Genomic DNA, 22,985 nt, shown 5'->3' on the forward strand with positions numbered 1-22,985 from the left:
CAATGTCCTCATTGCAACTGGCTCTGTTGTATATTACGTACATGGCGGGGAAAGACTATTAAAAACTGTAGGGCAAGATTTTCTAAAGTGGCTAGTGATTTGGGGGGCCCAACTTGGGCACCTGAAAGGTGCCTGATTCTCAGAGGTGGGGTTGCTCGGTGCTTTCTGAAAATCAGGCCTCTGGAAGGTGGCACCAGAATCACTAGTCACTTTCGAAAATCTTGGGCGTATTCTTTGACAAGGGAGCTGAGCAAAACTCCTAGCTGTCCTCCTCCGTCTCGCAGAGCAGGAGTGCCTGAATCAAATGCAATGGGACCATTTCTGCAAGGGTAATGCCCCATTTCATTCCGTCGGTTTGACCAGTCAGGTCAGCCGATATGCCTGAAAATCCAGTGCCACACGGAAGGTCGGGGTATGTTTCTCCTAAGTGGTGCTGCAGGTGTGCATGCATTTGTGCAGCTTGTGCGCTCAGAGACGTTCTCTGGCCCTCAGCAACGCCCAGCTCTCATGACATTTTCTATTTTTTCTTAAAGCCCCAGCTCCCGGAGTCATGTGATTACAGGAGATTCTTGGCTTCCAATTAGGGAAAAAAAAAAGTATGTGTTTCTCCCTCCCCCCCCGAATGGTTGCAGAGAAGCTGGAAAACACAATCCCTAAAGGGTTAAATACTAGAAAGCAAATAAAAGGCCCAAAAGGTGTATTTTTAAAATCTCGTTATTTTTAAGCCAATCTCATGCTTTTGGGGGTCCTGACTTGAGATTTTTGATCACTTGTGGGCAACGATTCTGTCTTCTGGGCGTGCGTAGGGCTGTGTTTCTCTCTCTGGACACACACACACACACACACACACACACACACACACACACACACACTTGCTGAAGAAACCCGCAGCTCCCTCACATTGATGTGGTGCCCTCGGGTCACTATAGACCACCATGGGATGAACTCTGCCAGCCCCGCTGTACGGTGTGTATTATCCCCCCCCTACAGATGGGGAACCGAGGCAGAGACCGGAGAAATGACTTGCCCTGGCTCCCGCAGAGAAACTGGGGCAGAGAAGGGCATTGGACGCAGATGGCCAAACTCTTTGCCCTGTGCCTGACTCCACCAGATCCAGCCTTCCTCTCTGGGAAAGGCCAGGGGGGCCATGGGGTGGGTGGACGATGGGGGCGTGGGAGCCGGAGGGAGAATGTCACAGGCTCGGCAGTCATCTCGCTCCTCCTGTCCTAGGGAGGGGAGGCAGGTGGGTGAGGGGCTACTGTGATCCTTTTTGCTGTCCCTGGGGGGGGGGGGGGGGTCTGCCAGTGAGTTCAGGCCCACCCCCAGTCTTGTCTGTGTTCCTGGGTGCTCCAGTCTCTCCGTGTTCAACTGCAGCAGATGCGCCAGCACTGCAGGAGGAGGGAATTAAGTTGGGCTGGAGGAATTTTAAAGCTTGCTGCAGGCCTAAGGGTCTTAGACACCCCTGTGGAGACGGGCAGTCATGCAGAATTAATCCGAGCGGCAGCCCCGGCTCAGCTTCAGCCAGTGCAGATCTTCAGGAGAACAAGAGGGGAGTGGGGTGGGATGGGGGCGCGTTCCGAAGGAAAAGGCAGCTCTCGATGTGGAAATTAATCATACAAAATTCAAGCTCTAACCTGGCCTTCCCCGGTCTCAAAGGTGGGGGCTGGGGAGGAGAGGAGGCGGATGAATTCTGCCAGGGCTTAAGGAAGACTTGTCGGAGATAGCAAATGGCCCCCCACTGCTCTGACAAACAGCAGGTGTGGGCTTCGGAGGGAGGGTGGGGGGCCGGATTCTGCTCTCATGGCCCTGACAGAGGTCGCCTGGCTTTGCACGTGTGTGTGTGTGTGTGTGTGTGTGTGTGTGTCCACCAGAGAAAGCGCTCCCTGATGTCTCCCCCATCTGTCCCCCGATGAGAAACCTCGCAGCCCTTCCCTGGATGGCTTTGGGCCGTCTGTTCCTGGGGTGCCTGGGCTTTAAAGGGAAGGCATGTGGGGGAGACGGGGAAGCCTGGGCCATCTCCACATGCTGGACCTCCGTGACCCACGTCACGTGATCGGGAAGAGCCACCGATGAAGGCTGATCTCATGGAGTGGCAGGCCCCGGATCATGTGGCTGGCGGAAGCACCGGTCTGCAAAGGGGCTGCGGGAGGGGGCAGAGGGGCCTGCTATTCCTTCCCCGCCCCCTCCTGAGCGGGCAGAGCATGAGGAACGCCCAGGCTCGCCCTTCCATGGGAGGGTGGGAGAAGGGGCAAGACTTCTGCAGACCAATGGGAAAATTCCCCAGCCCCCTCCCCCGTGTGCAGCCCCCCGGATTTGGGGCCGTGCCCGGTGGGGTCGTGGTGCTGTCGAGTGCTCTGCAGCTGTTGCCTGGCCCTCTGCTCCTGGGTTTTATAAATAATGCAGCACAGAGGCGTGTTGGCAGAGCGCGGTGCAGACAGTCGGATCGAAGGAGCCTTCAGCACAGAGCGAGAGAGGGAGGCTTGTGCAACTTGAACCTTGTGGTCGCTGAAGGTAGCCGGGCTTCGTCTGGCTGGCGCATTCACCTGCCCTCTGCTCAGCCGCCCGAGAACAGCCGCGGGGGCCCCACCGGGTAGGTCTGCGCCGGCTGTCTGGGGAGCTAGGCCTTGTGTTTTGGAGGTGGCGTCCGCAGTGGCTTTCAGCCGAGGCCCGCTGGGTGCTGCGGAGGCCTTAGCTAGCCGCACGGCCACGCTGGGCCAAGGGGAGGTCTCTTGTGTCCACTGAAACCGAGGGACGGGGACTTGGCCAAAGACGCTGAATGGCAGAGATGGGGGGTAGGAGCCAGGTGCACTGACCCCCAGTCGTGGGTCCTGACAACCAGAATACAGCTCAGAGTCAGGACTAGAACCCAGGTGTCTTGACTCCCGACCCCTGGTCCTCTCCCAGAGCTGGGAATCGGACCCAGGAGTCCGGACACCAAGCTCCGTGCTCTCGCCACTAGACCCCGCTCCCTGCCCCAGGGGAAGGAGGTGTGCATTTTCCGAGTGTAAAGGCATGTGTGCGTGTGAGCGAGCCGCAAGGAGACCGCCGATCAGACCGTTCTGGGGGCACCCCGCGGAGTCTCCAAGGTGACACCCACACACCACGGGGGCCCTTGCGCCCGCGCCTCGTGGCTTAGTCGCCCGATGGCGGAGCATGGCTTGAAAGGTTACCATAGCAACCTGCCGTTGCTAAACTAACCTGAGTAAACATTAACGAGGCAGCCAGAGCCCCGCTTAGGTCGGGGTTGGAGGTTGGGATGCTCAGCAGGGGGTGGCAGAGGGAGCCGCTGGGGGAGGAGGTGGAGTGGGCAGTGGGTGGCACGCATCCTTTGTGGAGCTCGCTGGGGGGGCGGCTTGGTGCTTGGGCCCTGCAGGGATCAGGGCAGGGGGGTCCGAAGCCTGTCGAATGTCCATGGTTCTGCTTGGCTTCCCTACGCCCATCTCCCCTCCTCCTGTCACCGGCAGCTTCGGGCGCAGCCAGCAGGAAAGCCAGGCTCTCAGTGAGGAGCTAGCGACGGACTAGAAAACAGGCTATTTTTTTCCTCTTTAATTGAATTTCCGGCTGCGGTTGGACAGAGGCCTAGGGAGGAGTGTGGTCTATTGGCCAGAACAAGGGGCTGGGAGTCAGGACTCCTGGGTTCTCTCCCAGGCTCTGCGTGGGAGTGTGGGCCGATGGTTAGAGCAGGCGTCGCTGGGAGTCAGGATTCCTGGGATCTTTTCCAGACACTGGGCGGGGGTGTGGTCAAAGTGCGGGAATAGGAGCTGTGGCTCCTGGCTGCTGTTCCCAGCTCTGGGGGGAGAGTTTACAGCAAGGGCCTAGGAGCCAGGACTCCTGGGTTCTATTCAGGTTCTGCTGCTGCCTGGCTGGGTGACCCTGGGCATGTCACTTCCCCTCTTTGTGACTCGGTTTCTTCTATAAAAGGGGGTGAGAACACTTTGGAAACCTTCGTGGCACAAAAATCTCTTTCTGCTGCGTTACTCTAGCTGGCCTCTTGGCTGTACGTTGAGTGAAAAGGCCCGAGCCCAATGGGCAAGTGGTTCCAGGGACAGGGCATGGGGAAGGTTCCCTCCCAGCTAATAGAAAGCCATGGGGCTACCTGTGTGGAGGGGAGTCGAGCCTGTGAGCGGGAGATGGTGCATCAGCCTGTGTCCCAGTCCAGCTCCCACAGGAGCGGCCGTGGTGCTGGGAATTCCCAGAGAGCCCTGCGCAGCCAGGGCCTCTGGCGCTTACCTTGGGAAGGAACAGAAAGAGCCAGGCTCTTGTCCTGGGGGTGGGGATCGTGCAGGGAGCCAGGAAGTTGCACTGCAGAGGGGGGGGGTTTTTTTTTTCCCCCCAGCTCCGGGCTGCGTGCGGGGGCTGTTGGTCTTGTTTGATGGGGGGAAGGCGGCTTTGCGGGCGACATGCAGATCTGTGGTGCTTCGAAGAGAGTGGGCTGCAGGTGGGCAGGCTGGAGGGGAAGCCCCTCAAGCTGATGCTCAGCGGCTGAGTCCTGCCTGGGTGTTAACACTCTTGTCAAAGCGCTTCAAAGAACTGAGCCTCCCAGCCCGCTGGGCACGTAGCCAAGTGTCTCCACTTTACAGATGGGGAAACTGAGGCACGGGGCCTTTAACTGACTTGGCCAAGGTTGCACGGGGAGGCAGTGGCACAGCAAGATTAGAACGCGGCTTCCTGGATGCCCGCCGGGGGCCTGGAGCACAAAATGGGCCTGCGTGGCATAGGGTGTAAGTCAGGGCAGAATCTGGTCTCCATGTGACATGGGTCTGGCCCCAAGCGCTGGGAGCTGGAGTCAGCGTCTGAAGTCAGTGATGCAATTGACAGCAGTGGCATGACTGAGATCAGAGTCTGACTCTTGGCTCCCGGCCCCTCAGCTATCAGCGAGGCACTGCCCTGGGTGGAGGTGCATTCCCTTTCCTTCTCTAGGGATAGGGGGTGAGTCCCCGCCCCCCGTCCTTCAGCCCGGGAGCTCCCCTACAGCCTGGGCTCCAGCAAGGGAAGACGTTACCTGTGGCCTCGAGCACACCTGTATTTTCTCGGGATGGGTGGATGGCCGCAGCCCCTTCCCTGGGCTGGGAAAGACGAGAGGAGGTGGGCATGCTGAGCTTGCAGGAGCTGCTTTGGGGGAGACCCCCCTGTGTGGGGTGGGGGGAGGGGGGGGGCTGGAAGGATGGCTCTGTGCGCTGGCTGCAGCTGCTCCCCTACCCCTGTTAGGCCTGAGCCCATGTGCGCAGCTGCTGAGGTCACCCCCCCACACACACAACCCCCACATCGCAGGGCTCCTGCTCCCCTGGGGTGTCCGCCCCATATCCCCTACTGTGTCCCCCCTGGTGTGGGAAGCTAAGCAGCACTTCATCCCTGGGCCCCACTGACTCTGAGCCAGCTGGCGGCGGGCAGGGGCCACTGGCGGCTGTGGGTGGCAGCCTGGCTTGTGGCACAGGGCCGAGGTGCAGGGAGAGTTCCGGGGGCGTGTGCGTGCATTTGTGGTGAGGCTAGGGCGTTTCTCGGCAGCCGCCGCCTCGCCTCGCCTCCCCCACCTCCCTGCAGTTGCCACGATGAGTCAACTGCCCGGGTCCCTCCCTTTCCGGGTGGCTTCTCTCTTGCTTTGTGGGGTACGGTGACCCCCGCAGAGCCAGCGCCCCCCGCAGTCAGAGGCGGTGCCGAGCACCAGGATTTGCTTGTTCCAATGGCTGTTTCTCTCCCCTGGCCGTGCTGGCCGTTGCGCCGCCCGGTGAAATTGGCGATGATTAGCTCATGGCAGTCCGGCATCAGTCACGGAGAAGGCCCTGTGCCCCCTCATTTGTGTCTCGGGGCTTCAGGACAGTAATGGAGCTCATTAGAGTCGGAGGTGCAGGTGCCCTAGGTACCTTGCTCATCCCAGAGGGCTGTTAATGAGCGGCCGTTAACGAGCAGCTCGGCACTGCACTGCTCACTCCTCCTGAGTCTGAGTGAGGGAAGAGGCTTGATTTGAAAGCAGGACTCGCAGGGCTGTGTCTGAAATTGCAGAACTGCCTTTCGGTGGGAGCGGCACCGCTGTGGCTGGGTTTGACAGGAAGGGGTTAATGAAAGGCCAGTGGTGGCTGGGGACAGGCGTCTCCTCCCTTGCCCTGGGTCTCAAAGGTCCCCCTGGTATTTATTTGTTTGGTTTGGGCCTGACATTTATTTCTTCTTTTCAGTGCGGAGGCTTTCAGGTTCTTTTCTTTGCTACCTGCTACCCACTGAGTATTTGTGCAACACAGCTTTGCTGGTGATTGCACAGCTGCCTTTGTGCAAAAGTGCTTCCGCGGGGGGACCCGTGTGTTGCACGGCTGCCCCTGGGCCATAGTGCTTCGGTATTGCAGGCGCGTGGTTGCACGGCCTTTGTGTCACGCCCCCCCCCCCCCCACGCCCCCTTGTGCATTGCTGTTCCTTTCCGGGCATCAGCCCCCTTGGCCTGGCTGCCCCTCGGCTGACTCTGTGGCAGTGCCCTCCCCCTTCCGCCGGCTGCCGCGATTGCTGTCGTCCTGGGAGTTTGCTATGGTCCTAGTGGTTAAATGCTGATTGCACTTGCAGGCCTTCTGGCCCAGTTGTCTAACAGCCTGAAACCTGCAGGAAGATTGAGTGGAGACTCCCTGCCAGCAGCCTGCTGATTTCCTCTCTCACATACACGCTGCACTCGCACCTGATTAGGCTCAGGAGCCTCTTTCCTTTTGCCTGCATCACTGCAAAATAAATCCGCCTCTGCTTTTCCCTCCCTCCCCTGGGCCAAACTGTCGGCCCTACCGGCGCCTCCCTCTGCAGCTACTGGCTGGGTCTGGCATGCCACGGCCGGGGCGGTGTGTGCAGCCTGGCATGGGGGAAGGATCTGAGTGCTAATGCCAGCTCTGCCACTGACTCCCCATGTGTCCTTGGGCAAGTGACGGCCCTGCTCAGTGCCTCGGTTTCCCCACGTGCTCTTAGCCCCATTTTTCCAGATGGGAAACTGAAGCACAGAGGGACCGAGTGACGTGCCCACAATCCCACAGGAAGCCTGTGGCAGAGCTGGGCTTCAGCCTGAGCCCGAACCTCTACACTGCAATTAAACAGGCCCGTAGCCCAAGTCAGCTGGCACGGGCCAGCCGCAGGTGTTGATTACCCACAAACACACCCACAATGTACTCAGCACCCACAGCGCCAGCTGAAACCAATGGGAGCTGCAGGTGCTCAGTGCTTCTGCAGACCAGGCCCTGGGCATCTCAGGTTGAACGTCTGAAAACGCAGGCTCCCAAAATTAGGGGCTACTTCTGAAAAAGTTTGGCTGTAAGCGCCGTGCCTCGGTTTCCCCATCTATGGAAGGGGAATGAGTAACCCGTTCTGGGGGGGGGGGGGGGGGGGGGGGAAATAATGGCTTCATTAGTGTTCGGGGCAGGCAGCTGAATGCAATCGTGGTGTTTGTTGATGGTGGGGGAACGCGCGGTGAGGTGAGGATGGGCACATGAAACCAGCTCACTTCCTGCCCCACTCGGCTCACCATACCCAGCTCCCTCTGCGCCCTGCATGTCAAACCTGGCAACAGTGCTCCGGTCCACGGGAGGCCGCCTGCCTGCCTACGGCCCAGTGGGGCCGAGAGGCGAGGAGGGTTCGGGTTAAGGGGATAGTCGCTAATATCCCTTCCCCCGCCCGCACGCTTCCTTTCTCCGTCCCGGGCCTCTCGCTGCCAGCTGCACTGGGCTTGCAATCTGAGTAAGAGCCCACCGGTTGGTGGCTGGCGATCTCCTGCCTCGCTTGCTTAGAGCGGGGCAGTCTGTGCGCCTCATAGGGGGCAGCCGGGAACCCCCCACGTCTTCCAGGTGGCGTGAGGGACGGTCCAGCCATCTCGTGGCGCTCTTCAGGGGCGGGTGGGTTGGCTGGCTGGGGCAGGCATGGCTGGCGCCCATGGGGATCATCTGTGGGAAGTTGGGGTGAGTTTGGCAGATTGGGGCGAGGGTTGGGGGGCACTTAGCTGGCGAGAGCAGGCAGCGGGGAGGGGGGAGAGGAGGAGTCATAAGGGGGGGATTCTGCCCTGGCCCCATCCTGCTCAGTCTGGATTTGGAGTTTATTCTATCAGCCACTTCCTGGCCTGGGGGGAAAGGGGTGTGGAGGGGCAGGGAGCTGAGGAAGGGGCGTGTTACCGGTGGCAGGGGTGGGGAGCTGGAAGAACGGGGCCGTGGCTCCGTTAATGAGCTTTGGGTTATGTATGCAGCGCTCGGGCTTTAGCCCTGTCCCCGGATGGCCACATCCTCCCATCCAATCCAGCCACGGCGCCTCGGCAGCAGGGTTGTCTTCCGGCCGGGGCAGGTGGCGAGGTCAAGGTCGCAGCTGGGTTCTGGGGCTGGGGCCCATCTCTGGGCGGCAGAAACCACAGGGCACCTTCTGCATAGTGTGTGTGTGTGTGTAGGAGCCGGGGCGGGGAGAGGGACCCCGGTGTCCGGGTGCCAGAGCAGGATCTGTCAGCTGAGGCTGAGTGTGGAATGGCTGCCGGGTTGGCACCTGCCATCACAGCACGCCTGGGGCCTACCGAGCCCTGGGGAAGCAGGTGTCCCTGCTGTCGGCTCCTCTGGCCTTGATCCCCCGCCCCTCTCTCTAGGGGTGTCTCTCACATACCCCTGCCCCGGGGGGGCCAGCCCTTCGCTAGAGGAGGGGGTGCCCCTCCCCCCACACACACTGGAAGACGGGCCAAGGAGGGGGATGAGCTAAGACCAAGTGGTGCCTCGTTCTACCCTAATTTCCCTCCCTCCCTCTCTCCCCTGCCGGGGACACTTGCCCTCCTCCCACTCCCAACTCCTTCCTCTTCCTCCCCAGTGAGGAGGCAGGCCAGCCCAGCCCAGCCCAGCAGGCTGCCGCCAGCAGCAATCATCTGGGCCTCTCCTCTGCCACCTGCTACTCTGCCTCTGACTCACTGCTTGCATCCGGGCCTCCCCCCCGGCTCGCGGGGCCGTGTGGTCCCAGGGAAGGGGGTGGGATTCTGCCTCAGCTGGCACCGACTGGCCCCATCGCTGCCTGGCCGAGGGGAGTTACTCGCCTCCAGGCGGTTCCAGTCCGAGGCCAGGGTGGATCCCGGGCAGGCGGGCGGCTCTGGGGCCCTCGCCAGCCACTGGACGCGAGTCCCTGGGCCTGCAGCAAGCTCACAGCCTCGGTGCTGTAGACGTTTGCTCTAGGGGGAAGTCAGGACACCGGGGTTCGATCCCCAACCCCGCCCCGGGTGTGTTTGGTGATGTGTGTTTCCATGTGCTCCAGACGCCAGCCTCCACCCTGTTCCGCTCAAGCCAATGGCCAGACTCCCGTGGGCTCAGGGGCAGTAGGGACGGGCCCCCGTAAGGCCGGGGCTGGCGTCCCCACGTTGTGGCTGGGGAGGCAGCCGGAGAGGGGAGATAACATGTCCGCGGTGACGCAGTGAATTGGTGTCTGGGCTGGGCTCAGAGCCGGCGCCTCATGGTGCGGGCTGGGAGGTCCCCGATCGTGCCTGGCCGAGGCGATTGTGGAATAACCGTTAATGACATAGTCAGGGGCCATGATCCCGCAATGTGGGCTGCTAGTTCGGATCCCCGTGTCTTTGTGCAGTCCCCGTGACCTCAGTGTACGCGCTAGCTCTGCCCGGGGCATGGGCAGAGAAGCGTTGCTATGCTCTGTGCAGTCTTATCCTGCAGCCCCAGCCGTGACCGCCTGCCCTTCTCCGGCAAAGCCCTGACCCCCGTCTGTGAGGCATGGGGCTGTGACGTCTTTCAGCTCGTCCTCGGAGCTGCTGTAGTGAATGGAGGGCGGACGGATCCTGAGCTAACCGGGGTGGGCGTTTGGATAGAAGGGAGTCTCTCCTCCTGCGAGCGTCCTGGAGAAATGGCGGGGATGGGCCGTGGGTCGCTCCCAGCCAGGCCCTGCTGGTGTATGGGGGTTCCAGGACTCCCCGCCCGCTCTCCTACCAGGGTGATTTCCCCCTGGCTGGGCCGTGGGGCTGAGGCAGAGCTCCCTGCACATCATTAGTGAGTCAGGCGCATTGAGGGGAGAGTAACCCAGTGGAGCAGGAGTTCACCCCGTGAAGGCTGCTGGGCGCGAGGGGGAGGAAGGGGTGCGGACCTCGCTGCTGCTGCAGGCGGCTCATGCTTGGCTGCAGATGGAATGGCCCCAGGTGTTGCAGGGAATGCGGGCGGCTCTCTGGGAAGCTGGAGGGGGCCGGGTGGGGGCTGGGCAGGAGGATTTAGCCTCATAAATCAGAGGTTCGTCTCCCCCCGCCCCATTTCATCTCTCGCCAAACCTGCTTTTCCTGCAGGCCGTGTGCAGGGCCCGTGTCCCTGATCATCCCCAGAATGCAGAGACTGGAACAACGCAGCCCCACTCCCGTGCAGCTAGGGGTGGGATCTCCAAAAAATATATTGTCCTCCCCTGCTGTCTCACCCTTCTCTCTACCCCTCACCCTCCCGTGCCCTCCACCTCTTCCCGTCCCATCTCTTCCTCACTCCCCAGCCTGCCCCTGGGCTCTGAGCCCACCCGGATGCTGCAGCCCAGGGCAAGTGTGTGAGATCTGCCCTGCACGGCCCATAACCCTCAGCCTACCCCGGCCCGGTTGCACTGGGGACATTAGACCGCTGACGCCGGGTGGGGAGACTTCTTCTAAGTGGTGGTTTGATTCGCTGGTATCGCGGTTAAGGGGCAGGGAGCTTTGGAACAGGGACTGTGTTGGTCCAGCGTCTAGCCCAGCGGGCGCCTGACCCAGACTAGGGGCTCCTAGGCGTGATCACAGTGTGGCTAATAACCAGGGGACTGGGGGTGGAGGGGGGGTTGTCCCCAAGGTCTCTTTCCTGTGAAAACAGGACGGTGGTTGCTTGGTAGCTCAGCTGCTCCTCCTGCAGAGTCCCCCAGCTGAAGTCCTAATCCACGGTGACACCGCGACCATCTCCGCAGCGGCTAATTGTGGTGTCCCCAGCCGAGGATTATGGTTTAAAGTGGGGAATAAGCAGCGGGAGCAGATGAGCTCCTAAGCAACAAAGCTCCTGTTTTCATGCAAGCGACTTTTATTATTAATATAATTAAAAGCCAATGGGAGGGAAAACGCGCCTCTGCTGAGCGTTCCCCGCAGGGTTGGCTGGGCAGGGACCGTGCCGCAAAGCTTTCTACCTGTCGGTGGGTGCGTAAGATCCAGCCTGCGTTTTAGGGCATCCTGCCAGCCGTCAGGCCAGGAGCAGAACCCAGGAGTCCTGACTCCCTGTCCGCTGCTCCCTCCCAGGCTGGGAATAGAACCCAGGAGTCCTAGCTCTACGCACTCGCCCCTTCCTTCCCAGCTGCATCTCACGCATGCTTATCCAGCACCTTCCATTGGAGGGTCTCCAAGTGCTTCACAGACATCATAGAATCATAGACTATCAGGGTTGGAAGGGACCTCAGGAGGTATCTAGTCCAACCCCCTGCTCAAAGCAGGACCAATTCCCAACTAAATCATCCCAGCCAGGGCTTTGTCAAGCCTGACCTTAAAAACCTCTAAGGAAGGAGATTCCACCACCTCCCTAGGGAACCCATTCCAGTGCTTCACCACCCTCCTAGTGAAAAAGTTTTTCCTAATATCCAACCTAAACCTCCCCCACTGCAACTTGAGACCATTGCTCCTTGTTCTGTCATCTGCCACCCCTGAGAACAGCCTAGATGCATCCTCTTTGGAACCCCCCTTCAGGTAGTTGAAGTCTGCTATCAAATCCCCCTTCACTCTTCTCTTCTGCAGACTAAATAACCCCAGATCAATAAACATCCCCGGGTCAGGTCCCTCCCTGTCCTCTCTGAGATGGGGTCTGTGGTGCTGTCCCCATTTCACGGAGGGGGAGCTGAGACTTGAAGAGGGGAAAGTGACTCGCTCACGGTTACACAGTGAGTCTGTGGCAGGAAGAGAAGCAGGAGCCTTGATTCCCAGTCCCCCCTGCTCTAACCACTTCTGCCTCCCCACTCCCCTCCCAAGGCCAGGAAGAGAACCCCGGAGTCCTGGCTGCCAGCCCCGTGCTCTAACCACAAGACGCCCCCAGTACTGTAATGCAGGCAGGTCTGTCTCAGGGGTAATCTGTGTGCTGAGCGAATCTAAACTCAGCCCCTATGAAAGGGGCTTTGTATACTCAGGGTAGAAGCAGGCCTGGCTCCTCCCCGGACCGTCTCTCGGTCCTGTCGTGCTTCCCCAGTCTACGCCTTTGCATCAAGGCCACCATTTATTGCTTCCTGCTCGGGAAGGTGACACAGTCAGCAGCTGTGGTTTAGCTCAGATCTGTCTGGCCACGTTTCCACAGCTGAGCGATAAGCGCAAGCTCCTTGCAAGAGCCTGAGCCGCTGGGCCCGGCACAGGCCGGTCTCGGGAGATGATTCTCTTTCAGAGCCACGGGCCTCAGGTTTGCCCTGTTCTCTGCGCTAGACAGGTGAAAATGGAGCTCGGAGCGTTGAAACCGCGGGATGCCTGGCATGTTCTCTTTAAACAGAACTGAAGTGGATTTCGGGCTGGGCGGAAGTGACCCTGGAGGCTGGAATGATCCACAGAGCATCACATGGTGAGCAATTCGCAATGCCTACCCACCCATGCCGGATTTGAACCGGTCACCTAGAGGTGAAAGGCTCCGTGTTTCATTGTCAAGCTCTGCAGATGAGCGGAGGAGGCGGGGGAGGAGTTTTGTCCTTTCTGTACTTCTGTGGCCATCCCCACTGGAGAGTCTCCTAGCCTTTCTCCCTGGCGTTCAGTCTCCATGGCCCATTCAGTCCCGGGGGCCTCTGCTGAGCCTGCCACGACGCCGATTCTCAGGCTGTGAATTTCTGACCAGTAGGAACTAGCCTGAGACAAACCCATTAGTTTCAGGGAGCCCATCAAAAGGGGAGGAATTCGCAATGCCTACCTGCCCATGCTGGATTTGAACCGGTCACCTAGAGGTGAAAAGCTCCATGTTTTATTGTCAATCCCCTAAATCTGAGCCAGCCAGCCCCATCCCGCACGTGGCCCGCTCCAGCTCAAGTGGCCTCCCAGGGTGACTATTAGGCTGTTACACCTGGCCACCTGTGGGGCACTTTGCCGCCCTCAGGAACTGCCCTCCTGTAGCCCACAGAGCAGGTCTCCCCCATGATCTGAACCGTGATTAGCCTGGCAAACCCCATGGCTGCAGTAAGGTCAATCTCCTGCTTTTTTAAACCCTCCAAAGTCCCTTCAATCCAGTCCCGTATATGGGCGTTTCTGGCTGCGCTGCCCAGAGGGGAGCAAAACGACAGTGGCTGTGCCGGAATACCCAGGCTATTTATGTCACACCTTCGAGTCTGTCAAAGCGTCCTTCCGCCTATCACTGTGACAGAGCAGTGCCGGCAAATGGCAGCTCTTTCTAAGCGGGTGCTTCTGCCTGGGAGCTGCCGGGGCCCCAGTGCCTGGTGCGTTTGGTTTCTCTGCGTGGAAATCGGGGAGAATCGGCACTTTGGGGCGCATGCAGGATCCTTTGGGAGCTGTCTGAAAGCAGCCGCTTGGCCGGAGGAAACCTGCTGCTGGCAAAGGGGTGTGATGATGGGCTGGGACACAGGAGACCTGCGTTCGACGCTCACTTCGGCTGTCTGCGGCGTCACCCGTGTGCCTCAGTTTCCCCTCCCACTCCATCTGGTTAGGTTGTGAGCTCTTTGGGACCGGGGCCGTCCCTCACGACTTGTCTGTGCAGCGCCTAGTGCAGTGGGGCCCCGATCCCACTTGGGCCCCGCTGTCCCACACCTGCTAGCTAAGGGCGATGCTGAGCCCCCGTGTCCGTGCTGATTGCCTGCCCCAAGTGCCCGCGCTGGCCTTGCTGAGGCTGCCCAAGAAAGAGAGAGAGAATTTGGTGCCTGGGGCTTGGCTCTTGGAGGAAAGTGGCTTTGGGGCAGGGCTGGATGTGCATCGCACATTCCAAAGCAGGTGCCGCCCACCTGGCCAGTCAGACAGGTAAGGGGCCAGAAAAACCAGAGAGAAGCCTCAAATCTCTGGCGCTCCCTCGTCTTCCCATGTGCACTATGTTCGTGCCTTCTTGTCCCTGCACTCAGCTGCAAGGCCCCGATCCCGGCCACGTTCAGGTCCCTCCTAAAGACCTGCTTTGGCCATTCCGCTTGGTGACAGGTATAGAAGTTGCCCATTGTTCCCCTTCTCCTAATGCCCGTGGATTGGTCCTTAGACTCTACGGTCCACCCATCCCTTTGTGAGTGTTTGGAAGATGCCTGGCAAGTAGCGGGCACTGCCAGAAATAATGATACACAGTCGACCAAGTTCTTGCTCACCTCAAATATTCCCCTTCAAAGTTAATGTGGGGGAGGCGTGGTCACAGGAGAAAGGCAAGCGGGATTCAGCGCTCCGTGCCACTCGGTTCCCTGGGCTGCAGCCTCTCGCTGAGCCATGTGGTACCCGCACTTGGTACGCCCACATTTTGAATACTGCGTGCAGATGTGGGCGCCCCATCTCAAAAAAGATATATTGGAATTGGTAAAGATTCAGAAAAGGGCAACAAAAATGATTAGGGGTCTGGAACAGCTTCCATAGGATGAGAAATTAATAAGACTGGGACTTTTCAGCTTGGAAAAGAGACGACTAAGGGGGGATATGATTGAGGTCTATAAAATCATGACTGGTGTGTAGAACATAAATACGGAAGTGTTATTTACTCCTTCTCATAACACAGGAACTAGGGGTCACCCAATGAAATTAATAGGCAGCAGGTTTAAAACAAACAAAAGGAAGTATTTCTTCACACAACGCACAGTCAACCTGTGGAACTCCTTGCCAGAGGATGTTGTGAAGGCCAAGACTATAAGAGGGTTAAAAAAAAAAGAACTAGATACATTCCTGGAGGGTAGGTCCATCAATGGCTATTAGCCAGGATGGGCAGGGATGGTGTCCCTAGCCTCTGTTTGCCAGAAGCTGGGAGTGAGCGACAGGGGATGGATCACTTGATGATTATCAGTTCTGTACATTCCCTCAGGGGCACCTGGCATTGGCCACTGTCAGAAGACAGGACACTGGGCTAGATGGACCGTTGGTCTGACCCAGTCTGGCCGTTCTTAGGTTCTTATGAATGCTGGGGGATCATAGGATGGCTTTGCAGGCAGGTTCTCCCAGACCTGCCCACTGCAGGGCGTCTTGCACCTTCCTCTGAGTTCGCTTCTGTCAGCCACTGAGCAAAGCGCCTCCCTGCTCTGATGCTGTCTGGCAGGTCCTGGGATGCTAGGGGTGGGCGTGGGAGACACGCTGGTCTGAAAGGTGGGTTTGTGTGCAGAGGTGAAGCTCTGGATTGTCCTGGCATCAGCATATTGAGGTTGATGTCCCCCCTTAAAGCTGCCCTGCCCCTGAAATGGGAACCCAACCGTTATTTCCCTGGCCTTTGCTGGGCTTTGAAGTCCTGCCAGTAGCACTCTGCAGATCTGCCTCATTAACAGGCAGCCAATTAACACCCCCCCCCCCTTGTTCAGTCCCCTCGCTCGCTTGCCCGCCCTCTTGTTCCCTGGCCCAGGACCAGTGAGAATGGGGATGGAGGGGTGGGGGCAAGCCGCGGGGCAAGCACCCCCCACCCACCCTCCGGTCCTTGTAAGCTCTGGCTCTCTGCATTGTCCTGTCCCATCCTGCTGAGTCCCTGGCCTGATGGTTCATTCTCCTCGATTCTGGCGTGCGGTGCCGGGGCTGCTCTCTCTCTGGACAGGAAGACGAATGAATTCCATTACGGGATCGTGATTTTATTCCACGTGTCAGGGAGTCTGAGATTAACTTGCTCACCAGTCTGTGACAAACCCAGACACACACACACACACACACACGCATAAACACAGAGGTGTTTGCACGCCTGCTGCAGGTGGGGCTGGAGTGGTGCACCGATCCCTCCCCTCCCCGCAGGGCCCGCAGGCAGACGTCCTTCTGCGCTGCAGCCCCTCATGCAGCAGGAGCAAATGCCACTGCCTTTGCATGGAAGCCTTGCAGCATGTGCCTTTCCTGGGCTGCCCCCCCTGCCCTCCCCCACTCCTCTCTAACCCATTGGGCAGCAGCCTGAGGGGGCAGAGCGGGAACCTAGGGCGAGCTACGGGATGAGAACCTATGGACCGGATGGAGCTCCTCGGGGGCTGGTTCAGGTTCATTTGCAGTGGTGGGGGGGAATGGTGGACGGCTACTCTCACTTCCTCGGCGTGGTCTCGAGAGCAGCTGTCGTCCGGGTGTCTCCGAGCGCGTCAGCCTGCCCTGGCGAGCGCTGAGTTCCCAGCAGGGGTGTGGTGGTTAAAAAAGAAGCGGGGAAACGGCCTTGCGCTAAACTCCATATTCCCCAAGTGAGAAGTGTACGGCTGGCTCCCCGGGTGGGCCCCACCCCACCCCTCCCCTCCCCAGTGCAGCGGGGCTGCAGACCAGGCCTGTGCTCCTCAAAATAGGCCTTAAGCAGCTTGTCAGCGGTGCCTGGCCTTCCTGCAGGCCCCTGGCACACAGGTAGCATCACCTCCAGCGGCTTTCCGGGTGGGGCAGTGAAGTGCCTTTGCCCTGGGGAGGGAAGGCCTGGTGGCCCGGGGTGCGTCGTTAGAGCTGGCGGAGGAGGTGTCCCTGGCAGTGGGCCTCCTTCAGTCTCGTAGCCCTCTGTGTAATCCCTGGCACGCTGGCTCCGTGTCACTGTTGCTAGGAGAGGGGGTCCCAGGCTGCCCTGCGCGGAGTCGGCCGCGCGTAGGGAAACAGGAAGGCCTCCTTGGCCCCTTCTCTGGGCCCTGGCCCGGCAGGCTGCTCGCGGGCGGGGGGGGGGGGGAGGACACAGCAGGAGGGGATGAGTTAGCACAGCTGCCTGGAGGACTGGAGCGACAAGCCGTTCAAGGCTGGAATGGCGGAGCCTGACTCCCGAGTACCTGGCGAAATGGCACCGGCGGTCGGGGGCCGTGCATCTGCCGGGGCTGCGTGTGCCACACGGCTGCAGTGCCAGGGAGAGCTCGGCACGGCTCGGCTCAGCTGGCTGCGTGGTAACAGCCAGGAAAGACGCACGCACGCAGGCAGTAATGAGCCAGGGAAGAATAGCAGGGCTGGGGAGTTGCAGTTGACCTTCCCAGTGCAGCTGGCGTTCTCCTTTCCTCTCCCGCCCCGCCCTGCGCTGATATGGGTGCCGGCAGCTGGCTATGTTTGCTGGAGGCTTTTGCATTCCACTTCTTGGGTCACTCGCCTTCTAGACCTCTCCAGGGAGTGAGGCTGTTGGGAGCTGGAGCAAACAACTGGAGGGCTCGGTGGGGGACAGACCCCAGCGTGGGGGGGGGAGAGGGCTCCCAACACCATGGCCAAACTCCTCTTGCTGCCCCCCCCCCCGGCTCCCCTTGGGGTGAAGGATTGTGAATGTTGCATGTGAATTCCTGTAAGAAATGGGATAAGTGTTTGCTTCCTTGTCTGCGTGGCCCTGAGCGTCCGTGAGGGGCGGGCAGGTATTTCAAGCACCAAGGCAGGTTGGCTCCCATCCCCGGGGGGCGGCTATGGTTTTTTTTTTTTTTCCCCCGCCCCCTCCCACCATGCGGGCACATGTTTGCCTCTTGGGGCAATTCCTGGGGTGGGCGTCAGTGAGATGCCAGGGTCTGGGAAGCAGGGTACTCCAGTTAGGCATAGGGAAAGCCTGGGGCGTGGTATTGACTGGGCATTGCCTGTATCATGGCAGGGGGCCCGCTAGGTATGTCATGGTAGCCTGGGAGGTACCCCCGCCTGGTGGTCGGTGGCGGAGAGAAGCCAAGGGAGGGGTGAATGGGGGTTTCACATGACACAGTGGCAGGTGGAAATCGGGGTGCGGGTGAGGCCTGTCCTGGAAAGGAGAAGGAAGTCGGCCCCGTCCCTGCTTGGTGGGTTCCCTGGTTCTGAGCAGGCAGAGCTGCCCAGCTGGAGCAGCCGCATTGTTCCTGGGCTGGCCTGGTTAATGTGTACTGGAATGCGCTGTGGAATTCTCCCTGGGAAGATTAAGGGTCTATGTGAAGCCACAACAGCGCAACATGATTCAGTGCTGAAGGGAGAAGGGGAGGGGTAAGTGTGGGGCAGGGAGGAGGAAGAAGGTCCGTGAGGGCCAGGCTCCCCCAGGGAGCCCGGCTGCATGGGGGAAGGTCAGGTTTGGCCAGATGCAGCCCCTCCACCCTCCCTCCAGCGCTTTGCACATTAATGCAAATGCACAGGCCTGAGTGGTTCATTAGCAGCGTGTGGAATGGAATAATGCATCCGCATCCCATTAGCCTAATGAAAAAAGGGAACGGGCACCTGGAACAAAGCTGCCGACTCTTGGCTAGTGTCCTGGAGCTGGCGGCGCTGGGGCCCCCGCTTGCATCAGCCGGGTAACTTCAGCGGGCGCATCCTTGGGGGCCGGGGATGCCCAGCTCCCTGCGAGGGGAGGCCAGTGAGAGGTGCCCGCTCTGGACAGGACAGGGACACACATGGACAGCTTCCCTGGTGCCTCCGTGGGGGAGCGTCTCCTCAGTCTGTGCCAGGCCCAGATGGCCCAGTGTGGGGTGGATCAGGCAAGGGTGGGCAGTTGAGCAGGGAGCCTCCACCCTGCAGAACAGTACCCTTGGCCCCTGGCCTGCTTCTGTGGCTCCCCCACGGCTCTGACCCTCGGGGCGCCTGGGAATCAGTGCCACCTCCCTGCCACCCCCTGGTTCTAATGGCCCATGCAGCTTGCTGGCTGTGTTGGTGTCTGGACTGGGGCCCAGGGAGCACTGGGGCCAGTGAGCGCGGTGGGTGTGACCTGGAGCTTGGAGCACTCATGGCCCCCCCATGAACTGGCCACATCCTGATTAGGACGATGCCGGGATTTACTCTGACAAACTTGCTCCATTTGCTTTGCAGCGTCCCCGAGTGCTCAGCAGGGCGGAGGCTGCTTGGACTCCGCACAGGACCACGCAGGAGCAGGGGCTGGAGGGGGGGAATTTGGCTCCTCTCCTCCCAGCAGGAGGGGCCGTCCAGACGTGGAGGAGTGTTAGCAGACAGCTCCTGCCCTCCTCCCTTCGCCCAGCCTCTCCCAGCAGGCGGCGTGTTAGGTGTGTGGGAGGGAGCGGGGCAGGAGCAGGGGGTTCCCAGTAGGCGGCGCTGGAGGGGAGCGGGGCAGAAGCAGGGGGCGCTGGAGGGGAGCGGGGCAGAAGCAGGGGGCGCTGGAGGGAGTGGGGCAGGAGCGTCCCAACAGGGGGCGCTGGAGGGGAGCGGGGCAGGAGCAGGGGGCGCTAGAGGGGAGCAGAGCAGAAGCAGGGGGTTCTGGAGGGGAGCGGGGCAGGAGCAGGGGGTGCTGGAGGGGAGCAGGGGAGAAGCAGGTGGCGCTGGAGGGAGTGGGGCAGGGGCAGGAGGGTCCCAACAGGAGGCGCTGGAGGGGAGCGGGCCGGGGGCTGCCCGTCGGCCCCAGCAAGTTTTGAATACAGCAAAGCAAAGCCCAGCTCCCCCTGCCAGAGTGCCCGGCTCCGCTGGGCAGTCGTTCTGAGGCGGGCAGAGAAATGCCCTGGTCTCCGGGGCTGGGAGAGGGGAGGCTGAAGGATTAGGAGAAGCGTAGCCAAACAAACCAGGCTGTGCCGGAACCAATTAGCCTCTAGCAGGCAGCGTTTCAGATGCTGTTATTTCTGCCTCTGCTCTCCCTCCTTCTGTGTCTCTCTGCCATTCTCTCTCTCTCTCTGGCTCCGCGTCCCTCCCCTTCCCCGCACGCCCGCCCGCCCGCCCCCAGCATCTCCTCTGTCTCCATTCCTCGCCGTGTCGGAGCTTGTTTTGGGCAGCGCAGGGTTGGAGTGAGTCACACCGCGCCACGCGGAGGGGATTCGAGGAGACGTCTGCTGTCGCTGGGCTTTGGGCCGCTCTGGTACCGTGGGTGGAGAGCGGTGTGTGTTTTGTGAAACCCCCCACCTCTTCACCTGCCCGCCCCCCACCCCGTCGCCCGCCAGCACGGCCAAGGGGGGGGGGTGTCTCTTGGCCGAGGCAGCCGGCGGCTGAGTCACGGATGAAACTTTAGAGCCGTTGGAACTTCCTCCACCAGGCCCCGTGCTGGGGGAAGTGGTTTATCGGGGCGACTGGGCCGGGCATGTGGTTACCCAGTTTCCAGACTGGGCCCAGCGCACCGGCGTGAAACAAGGGCTTTATATAGAAGCCCGGCTCTGAGGCGAAGGAGGAGAGATGTCTCTCCCATCTGGGGGGGTGAGGCGGCCTAGTATTTCCTGCTGGCCCCCTCCCCTGCTGATCACAGCCATCTCCTCCCCTCGCCTTGAGCTGCACTGGTAAGATATTGCAGTGCCACTGGATCAGGAGGAGATTTAGGTCAAGTGCTCAAGTGAGTGGAAACAGCCATCTGTGTGGGGAGAGGCCAGGCCATCCGGAGCCCAAGGAGCCGATGGCCAGCGTTGCAGAGCAGGCCTCAAGGTGGGGGAGGAAGAGAGCCAGGCAAGGGCGCTGGCTTAAAAAGGCGCCGCAGACTCGACGGAACGGGCGCTCTTCCCGTCTGCGGGCTCGCGGCCTCCCTTTGTCTCCTTCCTGCAAAATAAAAATAACCCCCCCCCACCACCACCACCACCATGCACACGCACGCTGGCAGGGCTGCTGTCAAACGGAGGGGGAAAGCTGCCGGAGCTGCCTTGGCCCAGATCCAAGACCCTCCTGACATCTAACAGGAAGGTGTGTGTTTGGGGAGGGGGGAGGATAAAGCGATCTGAGTGCCAGGCAGAATTAGGCCTCGATCCCAGCCCTCTCCTGGGGCAGGCTTGCAAATCTCCCTGCTGATAATGATCTAAACCAGGAGGAAGCATGGCCTAGTGCGTGGAACAGGACTCCTGGGTTCAGGCAGGGAACGAGGGTGGAGCAGTGGGGGACTGGGAGTCAAGATTCGTGTATGTTCTCCCAGCCGTGGGAGGGAGTGTGGTCGGAGGGTGTTGGGGAAGAAGGTATTTTCTTACCGTGAGTTAGCCAACGCAAGGTAAATCGTAGTGAAGACAAGGCCGTTTGTAGGGTTCACGTGTGAGCAGATCGGGGCAGACTCCGGGGGCTCTAGGGTTTGCCCCAGCCTGCGAACACATGGGAAGACCAAGCCGGGGTAATTTTAAACTAGACTTTTACCTCATGTCAATTACCCGGTAGCTAAGGCCACACCTTTGTCCTGGTGAAGACCAGGCCTGAAGGTTAGAACCAGGGCCTGGGAATCAGGACTCCTGGGTTTTCTTTTTGACTCTCACTGACTCATTGGGCAAGTCACGTCACACCTCTGTGCCTCAGTTTCCCCATCTGTAAATACTATGAGCTTCAGTAAGCCTGTACCACCCTCCCCAGAAGGTGGCATTATATGCGTGGGCGTATATTGCTGTAGTGTTTGAAGACCCCCAATCAGGTCCCCTCCGTTGTGCTAGTCAGAGGTTTACAATGTTCTTAAAAGGTCTTTGAGATCCTCAAGGGCAAGGCACCAGAAGAAGGTAAAACAGTGTCGTGAGTAAGTTCCCAGGCATCTGAGAAGGGCAGGATGTTGGGACCGCAAGGGATCATCCTCTGGGTAGGAAACCAGAGTCTGGCATTTTCTGTCCTTCACCTGCCGTTCTTTAACCGTCTGTGTTTCCTGTGGAGTTCTTTAATTTTCTGATTGCGTGCATGCATGTGACGGAAAAGAGGAAACCCTTAAAAATCCTGCTGTGGGCGGGCATATGCAAACCAGGCTCTTCCCTGCAGGTGGCACTGACGTGGGGTTGTGGGGCTGGCCCGGGCCTGCTGACTCAGCGTTCCGAAGGCAGCTGGGTCACGGGAGATTTCCTGTCCCGCAGTTTTTGGGTGATCGCGTAATCTCCAAAGTTAGAGGTGTGTGTAGGCGGGGGGCGAAGGAAAAAGCCTTTCTGTGCCATCTTGTCCCTTCCTCCAGACCCGGAGCTGCGTTAGTCACTGCAGCGCTTTGCCCAGCCTTGTTCCAAATGGCCCAAGCCGAGGGGGCTCTCCTGCCCCCTACGTGGGAGGCCGTTCCCCAGGCTAATGGATCCATCGCACTGCTAAGAAGCTTTGCCCTGTTATTCAGCCTATTTACGTGGTCATTTCATCCCCATTTGCTATGGAGGTGAAGCATTGGCTCGGCCAGTGTGTAGCTGTTTCCTGAGGACGGGGTTTGTCTTGGTAGAGTGGGGTTATTTTGGGGGGCAGGGGATGGTGAGATCCCAGTGCACACTTAGGTCTTGGTCCTTCCCAGAAGCTGGGAATGGGCGACAGGGGCTGGATCACTTGATGATTCCCTGGTCTGTTCATTCCCTCTGGTGCACCTGGCACTGGCCATTGTCGGAAGACAGGACACTGGGCTAGATGGACCATTGGGCTGACCCAGTGTGAACATAATGGCCGTATATGGCCATTCCTAGGTTCCTATGTCCTTCAAACTGCTGCCAGCGGCTGGACCCCAGCACCCGCTCCGAGTCGCACCGATGTCAGGCCCTGCTGGCCCTCCCCCCGCGTGACGCCCGCTAACCCAACTGGGAGGAGAGGCTCCCCAGTGCAACGTTCTGCTTTTAAACTGAGCCGCTCTCTTGCCATTCAAACCGGGCTCCCAAGCCAGCCCCGTCGCTGGGGGGGGGGGCTTTGTCCTTTCCGTTTCCTTGCGTGATTTCGGTGGCTCTGTGCAGCTTTGCGGAATCTCCACTAGGAGCGTGATTTGATTTGATTTTCCCTCCAGGAGTCCTCGCTCCACTTTGCACTTGTTCTGCTGGCTCTGTGTGGCCCAGGGGGTGAGCAGCACCTCCAAGGAGGAGGTGTGCGGGCAGCCGGTTTGGTGCTGGGGAGGGGTAGTTGGGGCAGGAGGAGATGGCGTCGCACATGTGTGTCCGGAGGGATTGTGTGGGGCGGGTAGGGAGAAGGGGGGGGTCTGGGATGGATGGAGAGACATATGGGGCAGTGATGGGGGACTGGGTGAGAAAGAGGTGGTGTAGGGTGCTGTGGGGGAGGTACCATGGGAGCTTAGTGCTGGGGGAAGGTTGGGGTCAGGGGGTGGGGTGGTGGTTAGGGGAAGGGAGTGACTGTGTTGATTTCCCCGAAGCAGGGGATCCTTGGGGAGTGCAGTGGCTGGGGGCCGGCG

The 22,985-nt window shown here is 59.9% G+C and overlaps 1 protein-coding gene across 4 annotated transcripts in view; it reads left to right on the forward strand.

Moving 5' to 3' along the window:
- Positions 1 to 22,985, forward strand: part of AHDC1 (AT-hook DNA binding motif containing 1) — a 100,404-nt gene that overhangs the window by 14,087 nt on the left and 63,332 nt on the right. Inside the window, exon 1 of one of the 4 annotated variants that reach the window (XM_024203349.2) lies at positions 2,519 to 2,590. The exons of the other annotated variants lie outside the window; for them this stretch is intronic. The gene's annotated coding sequence lies outside the window, so the exon portion shown is untranslated. Of the gene's footprint in view, positions 1 to 2,518; positions 2,591 to 22,985 lie in introns of those variants that run through there. 4 annotated transcript variants of the gene reach the window in all.

Source organism: Terrapene carolina, unplaced genomic scaffold, assembly GCF_002925995.2.
Source record: "Terrapene carolina triunguis isolate 2854851 unplaced genomic scaffold, T_m_triunguis-2.0 Scaffold236, whole genome shotgun sequence".
Classification (NCBI taxonomy): domain Eukaryota; kingdom Metazoa; phylum Chordata; order Testudines; family Emydidae; genus Terrapene; species Terrapene triunguis.